Raw genomic sequence first — 8977 nt, 5'->3', positions numbered from 1 at the left:
ACACCAGCCCCAGGTGGAGGCAGGATTGGAGCAGTTTTGACCATCCATGGCCATCAAACGAGGACACTATCATCATTATGCCTATATGATAGATGAGAGATGGAGTCCCAGAGAGATGGTAGGCATCCTGTCACAGGTCCTACAGCTGGCAGGTGCAGGCGGAGCTGAGTTTGGAGCTCACTGACTTCAGAAACATTAAGGAGGAAAGGTGTGTGTGGTGGAGGGAGGGAGAATTGAACAAGCCCCGGGCTCTGTTTCCAATCACAATGTAAAGGCTGTGGTTCATTTACCGAAGACAAGGAGCCCCAGGAGAGAGAGAGTGCAGGGAGGGAGAGGCAGTCGTGGTCACAGCACGGACAGTGGGAGACAGAGATATGCAGGGTGGGCAGAAGAGAGGCAGGCAAAGAAGCAGGGGAGACACAAAGCCACATGTGGGCTGTCACAGCCACCAGAGGGAGAGGGTGCCTGGAAGGAGGTTGTGGGGCTCCAGGAGCAGTAGAGGTTCCCCAGATCTGCGAGCATGCCCTGCCTGGCACTGCAGGAAAAGGTGGCTGCCACCCAGGTCAGTGTGGACGTACCTCTACCTGTGTCTCAGAGGAAACAAATTCTATTTTATCCCAATGTAGTTCTGTATTACACAAATGTAACATTCGGCTACTAGATATCGAGAGCCTTATCCTCCATGCAAATAGAGGAGAGGATACCCCAAAAGAGATAATGAAGGATTTGATTTTTCTTTCTCCCTGGGATGATGGGATCCATAAGTTGGTTCCCCAAACCCACAAGACAGATACAAGGAAGGGTGGCTGGGAGATTGTGAGTTATGACAGGCAACATTTTTCCTTAGGTTCCACGGGTATATAAAGCTCCGGACCATCTTTCTATCATGGATAGATAAAGAGTGAACATGGTCCCCTCTCCACAAATGTGTTTCTCTCCTTCATTATTACTGTAAAGGGCTGAAGTCACACCAAGTCCTGATACATTAGTTTTTCGTGTTTTTTTTTTTTTTGAGACAGAATCGCATTCTGTCGCTGAGGCTGGAGTGCAGTGATGCAAGTACAGCTCACTGCAGCCTCGATCTCCCAGGCTCAAGGGATTCTCCCACTTCAGCTTCAGATCTAGTTGGGACTACAGGCACACGCCACCACGCCCAGCTAGTTTTTGTATTTTTTTGTAGAGACGGCATCCACTATGTTGCCCAGGGTGGTCTGGATCCCCCGGCCTCAGGCAATCCTCCTGCCTCAGCCTCCCAAAGTGCTGTGATGGCAAGTGTGAGCCACCTCGCCAGGCCTTCACTTTCTTTAATGAACAATTATCAGAGTTTCATCTTAGAGGCAAAAGTGGCTACTGCCAGCCAATCTGTCTGTGGTGTTGGAGGGGACTCTGGCTGATTCAGATGTTTCTAATGAACTTTTTTTTTTTTATTATACTTTAAGTTTTAGGGTACATGTGCACAATGTGCAGGTTTGTTACATATGTATACATGTCCCATGTTGGTGTGCTGCACCCATTAACTCGTCATTTAACATGAGGTGTATCTCCTAATGCTATCCCTCCACCCTCCCCCGACCCCACAACAGGCCCCGGTGTGTGATGTTCCCCTTCCTGTGTCCATGTGTTCTCATTGTTCAATTCCCACCTATGAGTGAGAACACGCGGTGTTTGTTTTTTTGTCCTTGGGATAGTTTGCCGAGAATGATGGTTTCCAGCTTCATCCATGTCCCTACAAAGGACATGAACTCATCATTTTTTATGGCTGCATAGTATTCCATGGTGTATATGTGCCACATTTTCTTAATGCAGTCTATCACTGTTGGACATTTGGGTTGGTTCCTCTAATGAACTTTTAAATTAAACTACATGATGATTATCCTAAGGCCCTTTCCAGCTCTGTGTTTTTTTTTTGATTCAGGGTTTGGAGATTTTCAGAGGCTTTGTTACAAAGAGAATCTCCTGGGCGGGCGCGGTGACCCACTCTGTGATATCAGCACTTTGGGAGGCCGAGGCAGGCAAATCACTTGAGGTCAGGAGTTTGAGACCAGCCTGGCCAACAGGCTGAAACCCCCGTCTCTACTAAAAATACAAAAATTAGCCGGTAGTGGTGGCTGGCCTCTGTGAATTCCAGTTACTGCGGGCAGTGAGGCGGGAGAATCCCTTGAACCTGGGAGACGGAGGGTGCAGTGAGCCGAGATCACACCACTGCACTCCAGCCTGGGCGACAGAGTAAGTCTGTCTCAAAAAGCAAACAGCATCTCTCGCCTACAGTGATTTGAGCTGTGGTCTTGTCTCCTTGGGTTTCTCTGTCAGTCTGACCCCATCTACTCTATCTCCCAGGAATGCCTCAATATTTCTGGTGGACCGCTGACACCCTTTCCTATTTTCCTCTACTGTTAAGAGTTGACCCTTGAAAACATTTTCTTCCCAGTTCAATGGAATGTTGAGTAGGGCACGGGATCTATCTGCCATCTTGCTCCAATCATCTGGTTTTAGATATTTTATGTACTTTTCTCACTATATACGTGTAATTTTTTTCAATTTGGTTTTCTAAATGGTTATTACTGGTATGTAGAAAACCTATCTATGATTGTATATAATATTTTGTTACCTGTCTGGGTGCAGCTTCCCCTGCATTTTGGCACAAGACTCAACCTGTTTTTTTCTCCAAAATAAATGTGACAGGCTGGGTGCGGTGGCTCACGCCTGTAATCCTAGCACTTTGGGAGACTGAGGCGGGTGGAACACCTGAGGTCAGGAGTTCGAGACCAGCCTGGTCAAGATGGTGAACCCCCTGCTCTACTAAACATACAAATAAAAAAATTAGCCAGGCATTGGTGTTGCATGCCTGTAGTGCCAGCTACCAGGGCAGCTGAGGAGGGAGGATCACGTAAACTCAGGAGGCAGAGATTGCAGTGAGCCGAGATCGGGCCACTGCACTCCAGCCCGGGGGACATAGACTCTGTCTCTAGATAAAAAACAAAAAGAAAAAAAAGAAAATTCATTTCACAGGCATTAGATATCCCATAGGCATGAACTCCCCTACACTTCTAGATTGTATCACCAGCCCCTTTGGCAGCAATTTGGGAAGCCAGATCCCACATTTGGAAGTGTGGTGTTTCGTACAATCCAAAAGTGGTAGCAGAGGCCAGGTGCGGTGGCTCACACCTGTAATCCCAGCACTTTGGGAGGCCAAGGCAGGCAGATCATGAGGTCAGGAGTTGGAGATCAGCCTGGCCAGAATGGAGAAACCCCGTCTCTACTAAAAATAAAAATACAGAAATTAGTTGGGCATGGTGGTACATGCCTGTAATCTGAGCTACTTGGGAGGCTGAGATAGGAGAATTGCTTGAATCTGGGAGGCACAGGTTTCAATGAGCTGAGATCACACCACTGCACTTCAGCCTGGGCAACAGAGGGCGACTCCGCCTCAAAAAAACAAAAAACAAAAAACAGAAACAAAAAAAAGCAAAACAGACAAACAATAAAAAGTGGTAGCAGAAATCAGAAAGTCCAGATATGTAGGTAATTGGCCTGGCTGTACGGCAGCAGCCAAGGATGAACACTAAATGCTCCCAGGCGAGTCCTGACTTCACCAAGTAACTGGAGTACCCATCTGTGTTAGTTAATTGCCTTTATCTGAAGGAAAAATAAAACTCATGTCTCTATGACAACCAGGTGCTTACAACTTGGAGCGAGGCACCTAGGCTAAACTCCACTGGTGACAGGGAGACAAGGACATCATCTTCCTCAACGTTCACATTTCAAAGAGATGGCTCCAAGGCCCTAAAGAAAGACATTCCTAGGGGATGGGCGTGGTGGCTCATGCCTGTAATCCCAGCGCTTTGGGAGGCTGAGGCTGGAGGATCACTTGAGGCCTGGAGTTCAAGTTCAAGACATTCCTGGGTTCTAGGATGGCCAGAGGCTTACAGATCAAAGGAAGAATTTACAAATACAAATTTTCTCAAGAAAATGCTCTAAGGAAAGTGAAATGGGGAAAGGTCTCTTCTTCCCTTTTGGCAACAGGAAAAATTCAGTTTTATGTTTAGTTACCCTTACAATTTCCCCCTTTTGTTATTGTTTTATAGGAACACTGCAATTTTCTAATTATCTCCAGTGCTGTTTCTATCTTTCTCTGCGTAGTTTACAGCCACCTACATATCCAACAAGTCCATAGTAAGATGCAAAGCAAAGCAATTATCAACATTGTAATAGAATGCTTTTTTTTTTCAGGACGGAGTTTCACTCTTGTTGCCCAGGCTGGAGTGCAATGGCGCGATGTCGGCTCACTGTAACCTGTGTCTCCTGAGTTCAAGCAATTCTCCTGCCTCAGCCTCCCAAGTAGCTGGGATTACAGGCATGTGCCACCACGCCCAGCTAATTTTGTATTTTTTGTAGAGATGGGATTTCACCATTTTAGCCAGGCTGGTCTTCAACTTCTCACCCTAGGTGATCCACCCACCTCAGCTTCCCAAAGAGTTAGGATTACAGATGTGAGCCACCATACCCTGCCTAGAAAGAATTTTTAAATTCAGTATAATACTCACCTTGTCAGGGGGTGGAGCGACCTTTAAGCACATCATATTGGTTAACTGTGTCAAAGTCAAAATAAATTATAGAGACAAATCCTAAATCAAATGCTATATTTGGGAATCACAAAATTGCAATCCAGGGCATACACAAGGACTGGGGTGGTCTTCAGTATGTCCAACGAACAAACAGAAGTTGGAAGTTTTATTAGAAAGAAAAATGTTACATATTGTTTTGAAATGAGGCTCATTGGCCCTGGAGAAGCTGGTTCATTCACACAGTCAGCTTTCATATTCCCTCTTTTGATCAACATCTTTGTTTGAAAACCTCACTGATTAACCATATTAAAGTGAGGCTTCATTGTCACTCCATGCCAGGATGGACGTGGCCTGGTTGTCTTTGTCCCATGTCAAGGGAAATGTAAGGGAGTCTAGATCAGGGGCATGGGCCATATTTGAGCCACAAAGAGGCCAGAAGGAAAAAAAAATTCAGGCAGGTTTGTCTGGAGTTCAGCATCAAATTCCATCTTATTAGTCCCATCTATATTAGCATTCATCTTGAAGCACTAGGCCAACATTTTCCTGTTGGTGGAACTGGGTTAACAAATATTAGACAGGCAACAAGAATGGAGCTCAAAGATCATAATACAAAAGTAATTAGCAACCGTTTTATTTTATTTTATTTTATTTTATTGCAATTCAGTCTTGCTCTGTCACCCAGGCTAGAGTGCAGTGGCGTGATCCCGGCTCACTGCAACCTCCACCTCCTGGGTTCAAGCAATCTCCTGCCTCAGCCTGTCGAGTAGCTTGGATTACAAGTGCTCACCACCACGCCCGGCTAATTTTTGCCTTTTCAGTAGAGACAGGGTTTCATCATGTTGGCCAGGCTGGTCTCGAACTCCTGACCTCAAGTGATCCGTCCTCCTTGGCATCCCAAAGTGCTGGGATTGTAGGCGCGAGCCACCGCACCCAGCTATAATTAGCAATAGTATAATAAATTTAGTTTGTACAATGATTTTGAACTAAGATCCCAAGCCTAAGGGCCACCAGCTAAACAAATCAAAAGACTCTGGGGGAATTGAATGAGACCTGTTATAGCCGTTGAGTAGCATTTTAGGACTGGGTTGAATTAAAGCAGAGTGCCAACTCTATAAAAGGGACCACTCTATAAAAAGGATTCACTAGGTGAATCAAAGGATTTGGGAGTCATGGTCTGTCAAGTGAAAAATGTAGACATTAAGGGGATAAGAATCTCATTATGATATGAAGACTTATTCTGATGTCTTGGGAAAAGCTGTCTACAGTGTGGAATCATCAACTTCTCATCCTGATTTTCGTTCAAATGTCTCTGGTTAGGCATTCGACAGTTTGGTGAACTCTGTGTGGTCCATACATCAGACATGAGACTTGTTCCTTAAAATTTATGCAGTTTGGATGGGTGCAGTGGTTCATGCCTGTAATCCCAGCACTTTGGGAGGCCGAGGTGGGCAGATCACGAGGTCAGGAGATAGAGACCATCCTGGGTAACTCGGTGAAACCCCGCCTCTACTAAAAATACAAAAAATTAGCAGGGGATGTTGCCATGTGCCTGTAGTCCCAGCTACTCGAGAGGTTTGGGCAGGAGAATCGCTTGAACCCGGAAAGCGGAGGTTGCAGTGAGCCGAGATCTCACCACTGTACTCCAGCCTTGGCGACAGTGTGAGACTCCGTCTCAAAAAAAAAAAAAATTATGCAGTTTTTATCTTGGAGTATTTGTAAACCAAAAATAGCATCATAAGCACCCCCACCCTTAATCATCTGAATGGACATCCTCCTCAGCCAGGGCTCTTTTAAAATTAACCTGGGGGACTGTTTTAGGCCATGACAGGACGTGTGGGTCAGACATGCCTCATTATACCTCTCTGGCATCAGTATCAACACAGACTTAAATCTCATAAGAAACATGTTACAGCGTAGTCTCTCTGAAGCCTAGTACCTGAAGGCTTCCTCTGCAAATAAGAACTTGGGTCACCACAATCCTTTATCTTAACCCAGGCATTCCTTTCTGTTGATCCTAGGCATTTTTGTTTGTTTGTTTTTGTTCCGAGACAGAGTCTAGATCTGTTGACCAGGCTGGAGTGCAATGGTGCATTCTCTGCCAACTGTAACCTCTGCCACCCCGATTCAAGCAATTCTCCTGTCTCAGTCTACACAGTAGTTGGGGTTACAGGCACACGCCATCACATGCAGCTAATTTTTTTGTATTTTTAGTAGAGAGGGGGTTTCACCACGTTGGCCAGGCTGGTCTCGGTCTCCTGACCTCAGGTGATTCATCTGCCTCAGCCTTCCAAAGTGCTGGGATTATAGGCATGAGCCACCAGGCCCGGCCGATCCTAGGTTTTTAGAAAACCCAACCAATTGTCAACTAGAAAAATTTTTAATCTACCTATAAGCTGGAAGCCCCTGCTTCGAGTTGTCCTGCCTTTCTGGACCAAACCAATGTATTTCTTAAATGTATTTGATTGAGTCTCCATAAAATCTATAAAACCAAGCTGCACCCCAACCTCCTTGGGCAACTCAGCACCTCTTGAGGCTGTGTCATGGGCCATGGTCACTCCTATTTGGCTCAGAATAAGTCTCTTCAAGTGTTTTCCAGAGTTTGACTCTTCATCGGCAGACTTCAGGAACAGAGCAATTTCTGTTTTTAGTAATTTTATGGGAAAAAGTTGAATCTAGTCTAGTCTATATGTAGACAACAAGAACTTGGCCAGGCACAGTGGCTCAAACCTGTATTCCCACCACTTTGGGAGGCTGAGGCGGGTGGATCACGAGGTCAAGAGATGGAGACCATCCTGGCCAACGTGGTGAAACACCGTCTCTACTGAAAATACAAAAATTAGCTGGGCGTGGTGGCGTGCACCTGTAGTCCCAGCTACTTGGGAGGCTGAGGCAGGAGAATCACTTGAATGTGGGAGGCGGAGGTTGCAGTGAGCCGAGATCCCGCCACTGCACTCCAGCCTGGTGACAGAGCGAGACTCTGTCTCAAAAACAACAACAACAACAACACACACACACACACACACACAAAATAAGAACTCGAAAAAATGCAGAGAGCTACAATCTAATAACTGGTCTATTAGAGCTTTTCTTTAGCAGCATAATTTTTCTCTATACATTGATCACTTAGGAATCTCAGATTTAAAAACCTCTTGAGGATAGAAAGTCAAACCAAGGCCGACTTTAGATTTCACCTACCTTCTTAAGGTTCCTGGGCCTGACGGAAAGTGACCGTTTTTATTCACCCACTGTAAAGCCAAAAACACTTGAAGTCAGGCATTCCATGCATTTTGATGAAAGCCTTGGTAATGTAACCAATTTTTTTTTCTTTTTGAGACAGAGTCTTGCTCTGTCACCCAGACTGGTGAGCTCTCAGCTCACTGCAGCCTCCACCTCCTGGGTTCAAGCAATTCTCCTGCTTCAGTCTCCTGAGTAGCTAGGATTACACATGTACACCACCATGCTCTACTACATTTTTTCTTTATAATTTTTAGTAGAGATGCAGTTTCCCCATGTTGGCCAGGCTGGTCTCAAACTCCTGACCTCAGGTGATCCACCCACCTCAGCCTCCCAAAGTGCTGGGATTACAGGTGTGAGCCACCATGCCCGGCCCTATAACCAATGTTTTTAATTGTATCTGTCTATAAAGAGAGAGCAGATTTTGTATGTGTGTGTTTAGAAAAAAGGTGGGTCAGGTGCAATGGCTCACACCTAAAATCCCAGAGCTTTGGGAGGCCACTTGAGCCCAGAAGTTCAAGATCAACCTGGGCAACATAACTAGACCCCCACTGCTAAAAAAAAAAAAAAAAAAAAAAAAGGAAAAAGGAAAAAGAAAGAAAGAAAGATAGAAAAGAGAAAAGAAGTATGGTTTTATAACTACCTGCAGGTACTGCCTGCATGAGGTGGTGGGCGTACTTGAGAGAAGAGAAGAGGAAAGGAGGAGAGGGGAGGGGAGGAAAGAGGGGGAGAAAGGCGAGGGGAGGAGGAGGAAGGGGACAGGGGAGGGGAGCAGTGGAGCGGCACGGAGGAGGGAATGGTTTTATTACTACCTGCAGGCAGGGCCTGCATGAGGTGGTGGGTGTGCTGGGCCCAGGGTACATGTGGGCTATGAGGAGATGGTGATGGCGAGGCTGGAAGGAAAGGGGGTTGCTTGGAAACCAGGCCCAAGGGATCCTCAGATCTGCTTCTTGGAATGGGCAGCCTTGAGAAAAGAGTCATGGTAAGCCACAGTCATGCCATCCATCAGATGCAGACATTCTTGGAAATCTAGCTGCCCATCACTAGTGAGGTCCAGTTTCTTCATCATGTGGTCAAACACACTGGGGCCCTCTGGTTCTTCATGAAGGCATCCAGTTCTGTATTCATGAAGCTTGGGAACTCCGTCTTGGAGTGAATGCTATCGTAACCATCCTTTC

This window comes from Nomascus leucogenys, unplaced genomic scaffold, assembly GCF_006542625.1.
Source record: "Nomascus leucogenys isolate Asia unplaced genomic scaffold, Asia_NLE_v1 001214F_47951_qpd_obj, whole genome shotgun sequence".
NCBI lineage: Eukaryota > Metazoa > Chordata > Mammalia > Primates > Hylobatidae > Nomascus > Nomascus leucogenys.
The sequence above is the reverse complement of the archived record's forward strand: the minus strand, read 5'-3'. Positions refer to the sequence as shown.